At 43.1% G+C, this 19,263-nt stretch overlaps 1 protein-coding gene across 1 annotated transcript in view; it reads left to right on the top strand.

The window, feature by feature from the left end:
* hh (hedgehog signaling protein) overlaps window positions 1–19,263 on the top strand; it is a 183,719-nt gene that overhangs the window by 148,879 nt on the left and 15,577 nt on the right. The gene's annotated exons all lie outside the window — the stretch shown is intronic.

Below are 19,263 nucleotides of genomic sequence, written 5' to 3'. Positions count from 1 at the left end.
GTCACAGTCGTTATCGTCTAGGTACGAACAACTTCGATGGCTTTCAGTATGATACTATGTAAGCTGTGGCCGCAGCAGCCGCATTTCAATGGTGGCGAAATGCAAAAACGCCCGTGGGGGCTGGTGCATTGGGGGCATGGAGATGATCTCCAGGTGGCGGAAATTTCTAGAGTCCCCACTACGGCTTGCCTCATAATCCAATTCAAATTCATTTGCCGGGCAATATGCTGCAAGGTTCGCCATGGTAAAAGCCATGAAAACGGCTTGACTGGGCTCAGGTAACCGCTACATGGCAGCAGCTATACAAGGTGCACAGGTAGAGACTAAGATACGCCGTGACAAAGGCAAAAATGAAAAACATGCAGATTGCAATGCATAACATAACATATTCAGAAATCGCACAACTATATTTGAAATATGATGCACATGGAGATGTATATGCAAATTATAACACATAGTAAAACATATTTGTCACACAAATACACTGACAATGCTGCAATAAAATTTTAATGGTTTTAATGAATGATTTGCAAGCAGTATGGTAGATATTTATACATGCTGAATCTCTTTCTAGCATACAATAGAACAAAAGAAAGAACATAACTTTTTTTTTACTGCAACTGGTTGTGTTTTCCTATGGGTTTAGTGTTGTTGGGACGTTGTATGCGAAAGTGTGATACTTATAAGTTGTACGAAATCGAGGTACAGACCATACATAGGTGTTTCTTGTAGGTACTGTAATAACACAGCGCTCTAGACATGATGAAGCTGCAACGAAGTCCAAGAGTTCTCTGTTTGAAACGTAGAGTGTGTTCAACAAACGATGTGAGTAAATGTTGCCAACCCGTGCTATATTGAACCCTTCAAACGCTTTGCAAGTTGTTCCCAGACGTTCAATGTTTGCAATGTAGGATTTATCCTTTTTTGTAGAACAAGGATTTTATTTATGTTCGTTTTTGTTGTTGTGCCCCATATCAACGTACAATAAGTTAAATGCGAGGTAAAAAACGCGTTATATATTTGAAGTTTGGCCCTGAGTGGCAGCAGAATACGGCAGCGAGGCAACACTCCTGTTACAGACGAGATTTTCCTACAGGGGCAGTTAACGTGAGCATCCCAACTTAAGTTCGATGAATAGTAAAACCCAAGTATTTTATACGTATCAATAATATCTATTCGCTGTGAATAAAGAATTAACGGCTGGTGAGTAGGCACTATTTTATTTTTAGCACTAAATATAACAGCTTTAGTTTTATTTGGATTGTTCTTAAGTCTATTCATTTTTGACCACGAGTAAATCTCCGAAAGCACGTCGTTAGCTCTGGATAATAAATGATGCAGGTTATTGTCAGAGATAAGTATCGTTGAATCATCTGCGTATATTACGTATTTAACTGTTCTGCCCATGTTCAGGATATCGTTGATATTAACATTGAACATCAGGGGACACACAATACTCTCTTGCAGTACACCGCAAGTGATAGGTCAGAACTACGAGCTACATTTATTACACTCTGGAATCTATTTTGAAGATAATATTTAAGTAAAGATAAGCAATTATCACGAATTAGATTTGATTCTAGTTTGTGCAAAAAGATATTATAGTCGAGGGAATCAAAGGCCTTGCTGAAATCGAAATGTATACCGAGTGCGAATTTGTTTTTTGTTTTTTCAATGTGATGTGATCTGTCGAGTTATTAGGGGTGCCAAAGAATATGACGTCGAAACCAGTTGTATTACTAATCGCAGCGAAGCTCGTCAGTAAATGTGTGCGCAGTACCTGATGGTGAATTGTGCCTTACTTATCTTTTAATGTAACAATGTCAACTTCAACGGAAGAAATCCTGGTTGCAAGTTGTTTGAGTTCGACAGCAACGCATGCCTGTCAGTGTTACGCGCCCGTAAATTTTTCCTAATGTTGTCTTGAGTGGCTTCATTTTTTTTTTTACTTTTTTGAAAACCTTAGCAAGCATGCTATCACCATAAGGCCTTGAGTGTTCTTCAGCGTCGCCTAATAGAGTCAAAAGTGTTTTTTTATATATAAAGCACAAGTATTTTTTCGCGGCAAACCAAAATACGGGACAACTCACAGGGGCACCACACCACAAGAAAGGCCTCAAAGTCTACTTCAAGGCTCAAGACGGGACCTTCAAAACTAGCAATCGAGCCGTAACAATAACGAAGCCTCTAACGCAGTAACTGCCGGCTCACCTGCGGCGTAAATATTGATATTGACAAAAAATTTATTTAAAGATTTTGTAAGCACACTTGAAAGTTGTAGGTTACCTCGAACTACACACTGCACTTACTTCGGCAGGTAGGCGCTTGGACGATGTCCCTCTGAACGACGTAAAACAAGCAAAAATAGACAGGATTAACCGAGGTGATCTGAATCAAATGTATTTATATAGCAAACTGTAGAACTGCCGCGAAAGGAAACAAGGAAGAAAAGGATGAGCATATGCTATTGGAACTACGATTTAATGGTTCCAGAAAGCTATTTACTCATTTCGCTAAATATATATAGCCTAATTAGACAAGCAGAATGTCACAGCGCTAAAGTCTGTCCATGTGGGTAGCCCAGATTTCACGACACGCATTGCTGGGCAAGAGTGTGGCGTCGCGGCATTCTTGCATTGCTGATGAGGAACGCGCGCAGGGATTCATGCTTTTGTCTTCCCTGGCTGTGCATGCGTTATCTCTCTGCGGAGGAGCTAGCATTGCTCGCGAGCAGTGCCTGCCGCACAGAAAGAAAAAAGATGAAACGTTATTTGATTCACACTATCCGTCGTGCGCTATCACAGAATCGTAATTTGTTTTGAAATAGTCTACGAATATTTTTTTTAATTCTTATGATAAAGTGCATGCATTTATACACCGCAACGTTGCTCCACGAAAAAGCCTCTTCATTCTTGTGCAGTTCCCCGTAGTGGGTGAACTCAATTACTTGAGAAAAAAGCAGTCAACCAAAACAAACAAACAAACAAATTAGATGCTGGTCCTCACATTGGTAGAATGCAGCTGTCACACAAAATGAGGTTGGGGCCGAACGAATGGGCCAAGTGTGATGTCGTTTTTACTCTATAATTTCTTTTTAGCCCGGAGCTTCATTCAACACGTTCAGTTTCCCCGGGCTACCATGGCCACAAGAAAACAAGGCCGTCAGTTTTCTGCGGAACGTTTAAACACCGACAGAGAAGAAAAGAAAAAGCTGGTGGTTACCGCTATCTAGAGAATGCATCTTACGCCAGCGTGTGGTCAGCTGTCACATCAGCTTTCGCCCGAGGCATTTGCTGGCCCTGAATTACCACTGTCTGTTCACTTTTTTCAATGAATACCATAGCTCCTGATATTCTAACGCTAAATTTCAAACACAAATTCTCGCTTTCCTGCCCACAGATATTAGCCAGACATTGCAAATGACTTTGCTTCTTAGCTAGCAAGACAATGTCATTCGGATAAAACACACCTGGAAGCTGCTGCTCTACTACTGTGCCCCCCCCCCCCCCTGTTTGTATGAGAGATTAGGCCCGAATTTTCGTCCTTCTAGCGTTCGCTCCATCCTCACCATGTACATCATCAACAGCAGCGGGGATAAGGGCACACCTGCTTCAGTCCCTTGTTGATATCAATTTTCTCCTCTCTCTTCCTCAATTCCCATCCACGCAAACGGTATTTTCTAGGTAAATCTCTCTCAAAAGCTGTACACAATTGTCGCCTAAGCCTTCCCCTTCCAGACTATCCCACAAAATGTTGCGGTCTATGTTCTCATACGTTCCTGTAATGTCTAAAAAAGCCACGTATAACGGTCTGATTTCCACTTTTGATATTTCGATACACTGAGCAAAAACAAGTTAAGTTATCATCCAAACGTCTAGCTATTCTGAAGCCCTTCTGAAGTCCGCGGACGTGCAGCTTCCTCCTCCTCCTCGCGCTGTCTTCGCTCTCGCCGTATTCCATGGCCCGCTGCGCGTTCGGTCTTTCACCTTTTGCTCTGCTCGTTCGCTCGGTTTCCCCGCTGAGGCACGCCGACGCTCAGCGCAGCAACAGGCGCCTAAGAGCTCCGCTCTAAAACGGTGAAGCGGATCTCAGAGTTCTATGTACCTTTTTGCAAACATTGGAGGCACATGCAAGAAGACTTTGCTGGATTGTTTCGTATGAGGCAGGCCTGGGCAATGATACTTTGGAATTGTATACAGATGCAAGGTACTAAGGCAATAAGTGTTTAAGGTGCAGATACAGGATACCAATAAACTGACTTGCTAATTGTATATACATACACTTCGATAGATTCGTAAGTTTCTCAGTATAACAGCAGTGTTGGTTCCGCTGTATGTTTATAACAGTTGGCTTAAAGTTTCTTAACACTTGCAATCGAACCTCGTTTCTTCGCATTTCCCTTAATTTATTACTTTCTTTATTTCTTATTTATCTGCCTCTATTTATTTATTTATTTATTTTTACGGTTGGCACTGACGGTAGTTAAAGGGCGGGTTCAAACAGGTGAATAAAAATCATAAATATGCATATAAGGCACTGCATTTAATCAAATGTGAGCAAACGCTATTCACAAACTTCATAAGTGTAAAGAAGATTGTTGAGAACAAAATATTAAAGTAAAAGTTACATCACCGAATATATAACACCCACGTATGCGCCGAATGAACCGGGCAAGTCACAAAAAAGGGAAATAAAGAGATCTAGTCTATTACACAATGTTATAATACAGAGAGAAACAGAAAACGGAGGTGAAGAAGAAACTAGGCCATACCTGTGGCAGAATTATTAATATAACGCAAGGTTTTACTGTTCCATCAATTGCCGGAAGAAATAATTCGAAATGCAGAACCTTTAAATTGCCTTACGGCGTCTCATTAAATAATTCCTTTAGGTAGAGAGTTCCAAAGATCTCTAGTTCCATGAACAGACGAATAGTTGAATGAGTTCGCGTTATGATATGTTGAAATTGTACTTTATGAGAGTTTCTTACGGCGCTAGTTTAGCACGGTATTAGGCACAACTCGGTGCTAAGTTGATGAAGCCACAAATCAATTGATACAGGAATTTTAGTCGAGCAAGCCTTCTCTCAGCAAGCGAAGGAAGTTGAACATCAGTCAACGTATTAGTAATGGAAACTGTGCGTTTATGCATCGATAATATAAAGCAACCAGCCATTCTCTGAACCTTTTCTATGCTATTATTATGATCTTATGAATGGCACATCGTACTCGCATATTTGAACAAGGAATGCACAAGGATCAGATACGCAGTTAACTTCGCCTTTATGGATGCAAGATTTAACTTCCAAGAAAGACCAGCTTCTTATCGACGTTTAAATAGACATTGGTAATATGTGCACTCCAGTTGAGATCACATGGTATTCTCCATCCATTTCAATTCGAGCACATCATTTAGTTATTTTAGCCAGTCAAAGCTGTGTTCATGATAGTCTCGCAACATGCGCATGATGCTTTCCGCCGTCAGAAAAAACGGCACCTGATGACTTCGTGTTCCACCAAAATTACCATACCGAGTTTGATTAGCCGTGCTGTGATCTTTGAAAAAAATTCAAGGAAACCGTCGCAAAAGTAGTACAGGATCTCTCGCCCCGCATTAGACAAGAGCACTATAACCCTACGGCGGTGATAGCATTTCCAGGGGAAGGTATCGAGTCTCACAATTTGAAGAAAATTTCTCGACGATGTCTATTATTCCATTTACGAGAAAATAGCACATAAACTACTAACAACGTTTTTTTAGCGCGTCGAAGTAGCTATATGGAGGTACATGAAGGCGCTGTTGCCTTGCCTTCGGTCCTATATCGGAAAAGGCGCCTACGGATCTAACAGACGCTGTCTCAAAAGCGGCCACCGCGTAGCGTTTCGCACATGGCTGCTTAATATTGCTTTGTTTGGGAGCCATTCAACTCGTGGCATCGCGATGTTGAAGTGCTCACTGCAGCATATCTGGAAACAAGTGTGTTTTTAGATAAAGTTCCTTGAAAATGCATTGTGCTGCTCTGTGGCATCTGCATTTGCTCCACAATTGGTATACTGTATTTGTGACAACTGCAACGGCGTGACCACAGTGAACGGAAAAAAAATGATTTTTTTCGGGTTCAGCCCACGGCTCTTGCGGCTTCTAATTGAATTACGAACGTCTGTGCCGGTATTTAGCTGTCACTGGAACTGCCTTCGTAAAGTGCGCATTACTCAAATGAGCAGCGACATGCATTGCTGTTCTAGTAAATATGTTTTTGCACCGAAAAGAAAGCTTCTTCACTGGAACAGCGATGCATTTCACGACATTATTTCAGTCTGTATTTTACGAATCTGGTGCCACGGCACATAGCTTCCAGCACCAGGGTATGCTGCATTCTGCAATTACGAGCTGCCCTTAAGACAAACAATGAAAAAGCCTAATCTGCGAAAATTTTGAATTATTACCGTATTGTCAATTTTTCTAGAAATCATTAAATGCTCTCTGTCGGCTCTGTCCTTCAAGCCCAATGCGGCTTTGCCAGGCCTATTATGTATTAGTGCTGGCAGAATTTCTGTGTCAATAAAGTATTATTATTATTATTATTATTATTATTATTATTATTATTATTATTATTATTATTATTTCTGACACGGCTAACTAATGATACATTTAGCTCAAATCTCTCAATTTGAATTTTCTGTAACCATCAAAGAAACATTCGAGATACAAAGTGACATGAATTGTTCATATATTGTTCTGAAAGTAAAGATGATTGATACTAAGTAGCGCTCGCTCCTAATTTTGGTACTATTTCGCTTTCGACATCTTAGCGCCGCACAGAACCATATTGCCTGGATACAGGCGGGCTACAAGTTGTTCTAGCCGCAGAATGCCTTAAAATGATATCAAAAGAAAACAGACCTTTATAAACGCTTTACCCAAATCCGGGCGGCGCCGGATGATCTTGCACAATTTAAAACATGCCGGAACCAAGTTACGTCGTTTCTTCGTCGCGCGAAAGAGGAATATGGGGTGCAAAAGCTGTTCAGTCAGGACTTACTAAAAAGGAGCGATCATGTGTGGCAGAACGTCAACCGAATTTTATATCTAGGTACAACTGCAAGTGCCGTGCTTGTACTTTTAGTGGGCAATGAACTTGTGAGTGGGGAAATGCTGGCAGACAATTTGAATAATTACTTTGTGTCTGTGGTTGATAAAAATGACCATCCCATATATGTGAAATGTCTTTACTTACGGGTTCTTTCCAGTGCATTTGTGTCAGCAACCGATGCAAATGAAATCATATTACCTTCTAGCTTTACGCAACAGTAAGTAGCTTGACATTGATGACCTTAAAATTTTACCAATTAAGCACGTAGCTGATGTAATTAGTCCAGTGCTAGAATATATTTTTAATTGTTGCATCGAACATGCAGTATTCCCCAAAAGAATTCAGATCGCTAAAGTCACGGTTCTTTATAAAGGAGGAGACAAAAATAATCTCACAAGTTATCGCCCTATCTCCATTCTCCCTGCTTTCTCCAAGTGTTGCGAAAGTATACTCTTTAGACGATTGTCTGTTTTTTTTTTTTTAGAAACATAATGTACCAACTCCGAGCCAACATGGTTTTCGGCAACATCGTTTGACGTAAACCGCCCTTCTGACCCAAAAATAGTTTATTTTGGAGTCCTTTGAGCAGAAACTTCTCACTCTTGGCATATTCATTGATTTTTCAAAACCGTTTCACCGCATCAATCACAAGATAACGTCAGCTAAGCTCGAGCACTAGGCTTTTGCGGGAAATTCATTCAAATAACTCAGTCTTAAGTTCTAGAGTGCAGCAGGTAAAAATAAACCATTCATTGCTCAGATTTCAGGCACATCTCTTCAGGCGTTCCGGAAGGTAGTATTTTGGGACCACTACTATACCGTCTATATATTAATGACATCGTCTGCATAAGCAAGCTCCCAACATTTGTCATTTACGCAGATGACACGTCTTTACTCTTCAGAGCCGTATATTTCTTAGATCTTGAGCAACAAGCCTCACATTGTTTACACTCTCTTCTATAGTGGTCTCCTTACAATTAAAAAAGAACATTAACATTGAAAACACAAAAGTTGTGCTTTTCAGGCCTCGCAATAAGCTGCATACGGTGCCGCCACTTTCTTCATGGATGGGTTCGCCACTCCTCCAAATTAGTTCCAGCAGTCAAAAGTCTAGGTGTCATCTTCAATGAAAATTTATTTTGGAGTGAACACGTCGAAATGGTGGCGAACAAACATTCAAAGATTGTGGGCATTTTGTGTCGACTGAAATGCTTCATGCCGAAGCGTATTAAGCTAATGTCGTATAATGCACTCTTCTCTTCCCTTGGTAATTATTGCTTTCTGGTTTGGGGTATCACATTTTTTACCAATAACAACCGCTTGCATCTCCTTCAAAAGAAAGCCTTTCGAAATAGCTTGAATGCGCCGCGACAAGAACACACTGAGCAAATGTTTAAAGGGCCCCTCACCAATTATGGCCACTTTGAGCTGACAAGCGCAGATCATACATTGCGTGATAACGATCGTATGTGCAAAGTACTACATCGCTACGCGCTGCGGAAAGATCTGAAATTTCAAACCGAACGCCGTTTTGCCCTCACCTCGCGGCCGCCGCGCTCCGAGCCGGAGGATGACGTATTCGCGTCCCTGCGCCTACGTACTCGAGTCCGCAGTGTGACGTCACTCGTGTTGACGCGTGACTTCTAGAATCATTCAAGGCATCATCTGTTATTTGTGTGGTCTGTTGCTTGAATTGACGAATTGAAGTTTAGAGAAAGAATAAAACACACAAACGGAATGTCTGAGTGTTTTTTGCTTTACTTCGCAGCGAAGCAAGAGAGATGTACTTCCGCTTCGTCTGCTTGTTTTTTTTTATTAATTTACAGATACTGCAGGCCGTTCTCGGGCCCATGCAGGAGTGGATACTAAGAATACAAACAAGAGAAGTAAATTTAAACTTATTACTTGACATAATTGCAAAGATATAATGCATACAAAGCGAGAAAAACAAAAAAAAACATGGCAATACACTGGACATAGATGACAAATGAATACTCGAACAAGGCAATATTATCAACTCAGAGTGTGCACCACTTGGACTCGAATTTAAACAAAAGTTGACATTACTAATACATTCAACAAATTATTCCAGCGGAGCGGAGTTCACTGCCTCCTCAGATAACGTATTCCAATAATAAATTGCGCGAGGAAGTAAAGATAACTTGTGAACATTGATGTGGCTGACTGGCTGTCTAATAGTTTTACTGTGGTGCATTCGATCTGATCGTTTGAAAGGATCCTGAAGATATCGTTCCCGTGATAGCCTAAAGTTCTCGTGATAAAGTTGGTAAATAAATGTTAATCTAGATATTATCCTGCGCTGCTCAAGTTTTTCTAGGTTGGCCCTATTACGTAAGTTGCTGACACTTGAGTGACGGGAGTAAACAGAATAAATAAAACGCAAAGCTAAATTCTCTACTCTGTCGATTTTGTTAATCAAGTATTGTTGGCAAGGGCTCCAAATTACCGATACATACTCCAATTTTGGTCGTATTAGCGCTTTGTATGCATTTAGTTTTACTGCAGGAGGGGTATTTCGCAGTTTCCTTTTCAAAAACGACAATTTCTGTAGTGCACCCCGACAGACATTTCTCACATGCGGCTCCCAATTGAAATTACTGGTGTGATGCCTAAATATGTAACTTTGTCTGTTCTTGTGATGGTAACGTTACCTAAAGAGTAAGTAAAGTCAAGGGGCTTCTTTTTGTTGCTAAACGTAATGGAAGCTGTTTTGGAAGTCTTTATTCTTAAGCCCGACCTTGCGCACCATGCATGAATGGAGTGTAAAGAATTGTTCAATTTAGTTTGGTCATCTCGGTTATTTCAGCAAGTTGGCTGTGTATACAACACAGTCGTCTGCGAATAGTTTAATCTGGATTGGTGGTTCGACGCAAATATGAATATCGTTAATGTATACCAAGAAAAGGAGTGGCCCGAGGACCGAGCCCTGCGGAACACCCGAGTACACATCCACATCTTCGGAGACACTCCCCTTTATGGCAACACACCGCTTTCTATCTTTTAAGTAAGATTCAATCCATGCCACTACTTTCTGTTCAATGCCAATTGCCTTTAGTTTTGTTAATAAATCTTTATAAGGAAGAACATCAAACGCCTTTGAAAAATCCAAGAAAATAGCGTCTGTTTGGCCTTTTATATTGAGTGTACCAATTAATTCATCAGTTATTTCAGCAAGTTGGGTTACAGTACATAAACCAGTTCTAAAGCCATGCTGTTGCGGATAAAGAAAATTATTATTTTCTAAGTAAGTAACAATGGCCTTAAAGATAATGTGTTCGAACGTTTTACAACAGGTGCTAGTTAAAGAGACGGGCCTGTAGTTGTCAATTTCAAGAGGAGAGCCAGATTTATGCACCGAAATGATTTTGGCGCGCGCCACTCATCAGGAATTACTGCAGTGCTTAAAGATATAACGAAAATATGATGTAAATATTTGGCCACCCATACAGCATATCTACTCAAAAAGGTATTGGAGAGTTGGTCAAGACCAGGTGATTTCTTCACATCTAGCCTATGCAAGAGGCCCAGAACACCGTCCTCTGTTAACTCTACCTCGGGCATAGGACAATCATAGCCATATGATGGTAACAGTGCATGCGAAACTGTACGCCTGAACACGGATTGGAAAAATGCATTAAATTTGTTAGAAATTACAGTCGAGTCAACAATACTTTCACCCGAAACTTTTATCTCTGATATACACCGTTTATCATTTGCTAGATAGCGCCAGAACTTCTGGGGGTTCTTTGTTCATAAATGACTGCAAAGTGACTGAAAAAAAGAAACGTTCTTTCGCCAACCTTGTTTGCACCCGCAGGTTAAAAATAAGGCTTGAAAGGTCATTTGTATTACCGCGTTTACGTCGTCGCTTAATTTTACCTGTTAAATGAATCTTTTCTCGCGTGAACCACGGGTATTCCCTATTAGTGCGTTTCTTTTTTAACGGGACATATTCTTGCTCGTAAAAAAGAAGAGTTTCTCTAAAGTATAGCCACATTTTATTGACATCACTGATTTTCTTGAAGTTAGCAAAGCGTGATTCCAAATAGTTTAAAACAGCGCTATCGTCGGCGTGTGTGTAATCTCTGACGAAAGTATCTGAAGGCTTAGTAAAAGAACGCTTTCCTACAACCGGACGTGATAGAGCAAGGAGCTTATGGTCAGATATGCCGTCTTCAGCACTAACAGTACAGCCTTGAAGTGAGCTGCTAACAAGTGCTAAATCAAGGAGTGAAGATGAGGAATTATTGACCCTGGTATCGTCGGAAACTAGTTGGTGTACACAAAAGTTGAATGTAGTCGTGAGAAATGCATGAGCACTTTTAGAATCTTTGCCGTTGTGAGAAAAATTAGACCAGTCTATTCCCGGCAGATTAAACTCTCCCGTTATTATAATGTTCGACCGGGAATTCGTATTATCTGCAAGGTAGTCATGCATGGCTTCCAAATATTCCGGTGAAGCATTTGGGGGTCGGTACACACCCCCTAGAAGTATACTTTTGCCCCGGAATTTAAGTTTGCACCATATGCTTTCATGGTTATTAATGTCATCCATTAATGTGAATGCAATATTATTTTTAATCGCAATAGCTACTCCCAAGGTCGTGCGATTACGTGCGTAGGTACCGAAACTATGCCATTGTCTACCGTGCTCCAGCGCGTGATCATGCTCTGCGATCCGTTTGTTCTGCCTCAGTATTTGTATAGCGCTGAATTAAACCGCTAGTCATGTTTTCTTCCACAGCGCTGCGCGAACCAGACAGCAGCTCGCGCGCGACGCCGTGATCGGTAATGCGTAGCGCCGGAAAAAAAAAAAAAAAAAAGACAAGGAGAAAAATAAAGGGAAGGCGGGGCCCGTGACGTATGTGTCACGCGATCCTCGAGGTCCGGCATTGGAGAACGCAGGGAAAGAATTTCGCTTGCGTAGGTTAGACGGGGCGAGTGGAGATGCAGTCTTGCTATGCATTCTAGCTCGCCTGCTGAAATCATGGGTTCGCGGCACTGAAATGTTTCTATCTCGGCTATTAATGAGCCGGCTTGAAAAATTTTTGCGGCAGGACGCTCCCTAGAGGGCATGTAATAACCTCCAGCCTATAACCGAAATTTGCTATGGGGCCTGCTGAGGGGCCTTTTAAGGCACTTGGTATAACCCCCTTTTCACAGTTGCACACAACTTTACTTCTCCGACGATACAAAGCAAGTGTTATGAAAAATAACTGTTTTGTGTTACAGCTGTCCGCATTAAAACTCAAAGAGCCTAACCACTCAACACAACCAGTTTGAAATAGTATAGTTTGTACCTATGACCCGTACTAATTACGGTTGTCAAATGTTGCGCTGCACTCTCCCGCATTTATTAAACAGGCAATCGCAATCAATGCACATATAGCTAAACAATGCCAACTCTGTTACCTTGTGTTTGCTATCCGTCTTTCTTTTTTCTTCATAAAATATTTTCACGCTCTTTGCATGTTCTCGTGTACCACTGACTAGCCTCTGTAGGGTGCATCGGCAAGCCTCCTCATTGGCTTTTTGTCAGTGCACCCAACATCCGTATGATGTTAAATAAAAATACTGTATATTGTATTCTAGTTGAAATGTTCGGAGAGAAAGCAACGAAAGGCCAGCAAGATGGACGTCCGGTTTGTTACCCTGTACCTGGGCGAGAGAGGGGAAGAGAACGCTTGCTCACGGGGCTTGGCGTGCGGTGAAGCGCCACGATAGTCCAAGTCGAAGCAGCTGTGTCGTGCCCCGCTGATACGTTGGACTGCCATCATTCAAACAGTATTAATGAAGGCACGGCGTTGTGCGTCGTTCATATTTCTGGTTGGTGTAGTTATTAAAAATAAAAGATAGCATGACATTGCCGCCTCTTAGAAAAATCATCAACGAGCGTTATTTGCTCGCCTTCGGCGCCTCTGGGTGTCTTCCTGGAGTTAGCAACGAGTGTATCTTTTATCTTAATACACGCCGTACCAGAATTGATGTCTCTAAAATACAGATACGTATACCCGTATCGACTACTGCGCCCTGATACAGGTACCGGAAGAACATCTTGAGATAGTGTTTAAGCAACATGTATCTTTGATAGTGCCCAGCCCGCTACCCGTGTTTGGCGCCTCTATCTTAGCGATATATTTTTAGCGCACCAGGATGTTCCCCTTGAGACTCATTCACTTGGGCTTAGTGTTTATAAGAGGTCTAGATATGTCGATGACCTTGCAATTCTTTTTGATCTGGATGTACACTGTATGCACACATAAGCACACTCCGCGAAAAATTCTAACTGAAACCCTTACGCCATTCAAACTGATGGCTGAATCGTCCGCTGAACGAGCGCTGCAATTTCTATACATGCAGCTTCAATTGTCTCGCCAACACGCATGTCGGATATATCAGCCCAATTATAAGCCCCTACTACTTTGTAAATCCGCCCACTTGAGAGAGGCTCCGCCAATGAGTGCGCCTAGGTAATACCACAATAAAGTGCCACCATAAGGCCCACAGAAGCCCAAAATAAACACAGCATGAACGCTTGCCCGCAGCATGGTACCCGAGGGCCTTGCAGGTATCTGTATTGAAGGGTTTCCTCAGGACGTCTCCTGAGTAGTCATATAAACGAAAGGGTGCGGTTGTACCGTACTTATATATACCTAGGATGATGCGCTCTCTTGAAGACACTGCTTGTCGGGTAAACGCAAGACTGTTTTTTTTTTTCTGCATCAGATAAACAGCAAAGTGTGTCGGTTGACAAACCCTTTCCCTAGAATTGAGTTTGTTTGTTGCTAGAGAGACGGAATCAGTTCGTTGAATGTTAAGAGGCAGTGGAGTATGAATTCTCGTTGTCCTCTGACAGGAAATACATCGGACGGAAGGGACAATGTCTTAATGACCGCCTAAAAGAGCATGCTTCAGCTCGAAAATTTTACCGCTACGGTCATGCTTATGTTCGCTGTCATGCAGGAGTGCCGCTCCGCTCGTTTGTTCAATGATCGCGTCATTCCTGCCAGACAGATAAAAACCTGCGTAATATTACAGCAGCGTAAGCTACGAGGTGTAATGGTGAAAGCTGTTAGAAATGCGTCTATCGACCTGCTTTACACAGAGACGGTCTTTTCGGAAGGAGCATTAGGAGGTTTAACCAAGAGTCACGCTGCTGTGCTATAAATGTATGAATTGTTCCGGGAATAAATTGTTGAGGTTAGCCACCGTGGCTCCTACGTGTTCCTCCTGCCCTTGGCTGATGGCGCAAAAACGTTATCCAAGTTCCATTAGCTACACGTCCAGCGCTGCTGCAATCTGAGACCAAGGGAAGCTTCTATAAGGAGTCCTTGCCGACTTAATATTGTGGCAGTCATGTGGCTCTAGGTTTCGGTCATCACGTTTGTCGTGACTTGTGTGAGACTGCGCATTGGCTAACAAAATCCCTCTGGAACCTTGAAAGACTTAGGTCTAACATTAGGAGACAGGAAGAGAACAGTTTAACAAAAACAGCAGGCATGAGTAGCCCATATTCTCATTTTCATGGCCCATACTCTCAATTTCATTGGGAGCAAGACATGAAGTTGGGCACTACATGTAATGCGCAAATTAGTATCGTTACATAATGGTTAGCAAGAAACGAATAGCACATTCGACGACGGCAAGTGGTGGGATGAAATGAGCAGATTGGCCGAGTTGGGTCAGCTGGCGCATGACAAGTATTGCCGAGAGAGGCTTTCTTCCGGCAGCGGAAATAACAAGATTGATGATGGCCACTTAAGCGTTACCAAGCATTCTACCACGCCGTTACAGCAAAGACTTCACGAGGTACACGAGGACAGACTAGGGCCCTGGGACAAGACGCAACTCCAGCTGCGTAGGCCATACTTCTTGCAGTCATGAGGGACAAAATCTTACCTTTATTTAGTAAACAGGACTTGATATGTTGCTCTCTATATTTATATATATATATATATATATATATATATATATATATATATATATATATATATATATATATATATATATATATATATATATATCTTTAAGATGGGAAAAATAAAATTGAAATATCTATTACACTGGTTTTTAATGTGCAAGGGTGCAGAGCTGGGAAAGGCCTCGTTCACGGTTTCGCAGACTCTCCCGGCGCAAGTAGCGTCAAACCAACTTCGCCACGCCGCGTTCGAGCATGCGCCAGCGGTGATGGATCGCGCGTCGGGTGACCGCGCAAAGATTGTTCTACACATATAGTTGGACCGGCCATTCGCATCTTCATTCTTTTCGGCAACAATTGCGAGGAGATTGCGAGTGTGGTTTCACTAGCGTTTAAGAATCGCCGCCCATGCAATTTACTTGCAGAGCCACTTATATTTGGCATCACAACTCGTTGCTTCCCTTTATTGGTGATATCTTCAGCAATTTTTCTAATACAGTTCTCTTTACCTCTGCAAGCGATCTTCTTCCTACATTATAAGCAGTGCTTTTTAACCAGCGAGCGCTTGAAAATTTCACAATGCAAAGCGTGCTTCTGAAGCAGTGGGGAAATTCGCAGTGAAGTCGTGCGCGCGGCTGCAGCAGTCGTGTCTGTTACCGCGCCGTAAACTGGCCATCCTCGCTCTCCCACGAGGCGCTCACGCGGCGCGTCTTTACAGCAGGGTGCGAAAGCGTTCAAGGTGCGGCCGCGTCCGGTTTTCGACGACGTTTTGTCCTGCCTGCGCATGCGTGGATCCATTGCAGGTGTTTCATGTGCCCGACCCCGCGCCTGGCACGTCCTTCTTGTTTTTTTTCTTTTTTTTTTGTTTTTTTTTTTCTTTCTAGCTAAGGGTGCAGAGGCGGCTGCAAAGTCACGTACCAGGAAGGGACCTCCATGACTCCCAGCGTGATCTCCGGCGTCGAGAGGGAGGGTGCCACTTCTCAGACTAAGCAAATAATAACCACCGCGAGCGAGAAAAGCGGCGGGGAGAGCGAGAAGCTCAATTTTCCGCCAATCGCGGGCTCTACTCTCGGTGGCCGACAGCGCCGCCCATGCGTCGGAGAGCGTCGCCCATTGTGCTCGGGAGAGGGCTTCTCCAGAAGAGGCGCTCCCCGTCTCCCAGGCTGCCGCCGCGGCAGGTAGAACGCCTGTGGCTCCGTCATTTCAAACAGGAATTCCGGTATTATGACCCATGAAGCGACTTGGCACAACGCGGGATACGTCGCAATATTACAACTGCTTACAGTTGAACTTTCGGAGCTGTATGAAATCAGTGCGATGGCACGAGAACGAAAAAACAACATCAACTGAACAGAACTAGCGCACCCTACAGCGAAATAAGCATTATTGGACGACACGCTAGCCAATTGTGGGAAAAACTATTCGGTTGACGGACACGCTCTACCAGTGCACGTGCTTATCCAGCAGAGATATCTTCTTTTGATTGGCTGAGTGACACCGCGATGACGTATTTATTTTTTACTTTTGCCATACAGCAGACTTCTCATTAGAAACGGGGTTTCGCACCACGAAAGCACTAGAAATGAGTCATTGAACGACAGCTTGTTCATTGCTTTAAGAAAAATTGTCCGACGTGTATTGGCCACGAGGACTTTTGACATCTTATGAGCCTAAAGGTTATTGTGACTTGTGCCTTTAGCACGCACTGAATGCGTCTAGAAAGAAACACACTCGCGAGTTGACCTTCGTTCAGCGTGAGGGTAGCTTTTCTTTGCCGCTTGGGATTGGTCCTTGCAGAACCCGTGCTGGGATGGATGCAAGAAGTTGTTAGCGTCTAAAAAGTCCACAATGTGAGAGTATATGACGTGTTCCATCATTTTGCAAGGGACGGTAGTTAGATACATGGGACGGTAGTTTAGGGGAGAATTTTCATGACCTGATTTGTAAAGCGGAAGACTGTCCCAGTTTGGCAGCCTTTTAGAATGAGACCTGTAGAAAGTGTCTTCGAAAAGAATTTCAAGTACACTGCAATATTACAATTCGTATTTTTTAGTAGTTTTGGGTTGATTCCGTCGAGGCCGGCGGATAAGGAAAGTTGACGTTGCTATTCCTTCCATCGCTCATCGTGTCTCATCGCTGCTCGTCGGGAGCCCTAACTATGCGTGTCCCTTCCATGGCGCTATCAAAACACAAATTAAATCAGTTGCTACGCAGGTTCTTCTATTACATATGAAAGTGTACTTACGTCACTTCATGCTTCGTATGCTGCAGCTGCCGCTTCGCGGCAATTGCAGCTCACGGGACCGTAATCTTTACCGGGAAACGCTTGCGGTGAATGATATGCGTGAAGGCGAGCTCTTTCTTTCGCCTGCACGGTGGCACCGCGGATGCGCGGAGAGTGCCATCTGGTGGTGCTGCAAGAAACCCAACGGGCACGTCTACCGCTGTGATTGGTTGAGTTTTTGGGCGAAGAAAGAAAGAAATCTAGAGACGCCAGTCTTATACAGCTGCGCTATAAAAACACCAAATGCAATATATGGCATTAGGAATTGCCCATCGATTTTTTCCTCTCGTTTTTTTGACGAAGTGAACAATTACCATGTAGGACATTTTAACGGTGATATGGTGGGCGCCGCCATGCTTGATCACGTGGTGACAAGTCTATTGGTTGCCTCAGGCTGTGCTCGTGATGACGATGAATGTGCATGGCGCCAGTGCGGCTCCGTAAACCTCTGTTTCGATGTAAATCGTGAGTGGGCGGACGTCACAAAGCTTGGGCCACAGCTTCAAAGGGCATGTACACTCGACCACAAAATCTTACGGAACACGATATCTGAAAAAAAGCTGAATATCAGCGTAGCCTCTCAACGCAGCCTAGTATTCCAATTTACAGCCTCTACTTGTATATGTGAAAAACATTCCGATTTTTGGTTTTACTGATTACTGATGCGGGCTGCTCGGAAACCGAACGTTCCTTTTTTTAGATCCCGTGGTCTGTAAACTTTGTGGCTGAGTGTACATTTCAGTGCCTTCTAAGCCCATTACGCCTTGCCCAAACGGTGCGAGCAGCGTATACTGTGTTTGTACGAGAAGAGGGGCTACAAATGTAGTCCAAGCTCTCCAAACTTTCCGCTTCTGAATTAAATCAGCATCACGAGTGTCCATTGCGCCTTGTTCTTTATTCACAAATGGCTTTTAGACAGCGGCTGGTCATTTTTCTGACTAAGTAATGTTCCACAGTGTGCTCACTGCTCTATTTTTATTTTGTGCCCAATCGCTCACAGATGTGCTCGTCGCTGTATATTTGTTCTTGCCGCGCACAAGGCTTGGAACGTAGATGTTCTGTACTTTGTAATAGCCTATAGCAAATATGTATTATCGCTAGTCACTCGCTACTCGGTGTACGGTCAAGAAATGTTCAGCTTGGAACATTCGTGTGCTGTCGGCGTAGTCCTCATCCATTCTTCGGGGCATTGATTCAAGAGATGCGCCCATTCACTTAGTCTTGTGTGCTTGTTACGTGAGCGATAAACTGGGCGTAAGTTTGAATGTGATGTGGCTTGGACGTGTGTAGAAGACATGCGAGATAATATGAGAGGAAGCGGCGTTATTCCCTTAATTTGCTACCATGTAACGAGTAGTACCCCCTTGCCGACGTTGTGGGGTTGATGTCCTTTGTTTGGAGGTTAGCTATGCAAGACTGTCGGATGAGTGGACGTCTTTAGCTTCGAGGAAAGCCTTCGAGTGCATCACGAAGTGTTGAAAACACAGGCAGCAGCGGTCCGTGAACTTGGCACACAGATTCATTTCATTCCTTAAATGCCAGCCACTATTTTGCAGCCCACAGCTGCACACGTCTGCCCTTTACGTTCCACATTTTATGTATTTATTCAACATACCTTACAGGCCCGAAGAAGGGGCGAAGACGACGCACGTAGATGGAAGACGTCACTTGAGGAGTTTTGAATTCGAGGCAAGAGCAATAATTCTACAGCGGGTCAAGTATGTTGAGGGCTTACTTAATTATACACAGAAAGGCTTCGCATGCTTTACTGACGCCTGCTTCAGTGTCTTTCTGAACGTCCTTTGTGTTTAGTGCTGCGTTAAAATTATTAAATACAGCGAATGTCTCAACAGGATAAAAGAAAGAAGCATGTCGCGCCCTCACGGTGGTCATACATTCACGATGTGCGTTCCCCAAAATGAACAGACAATACGCACACAGCTGGAC

This window comes from Dermacentor andersoni, chromosome 5 (assembly GCF_023375885.2).
Source record: "Dermacentor andersoni chromosome 5, qqDerAnde1_hic_scaffold, whole genome shotgun sequence".
NCBI classification, from domain to species: Eukaryota; Metazoa; Arthropoda; class Arachnida; order Ixodida; family Ixodidae; genus Dermacentor; species Dermacentor andersoni.
The sequence above is the reverse complement of the archived record's forward strand: the minus strand, read 5'-3'. Positions and strand labels throughout refer to the sequence as shown.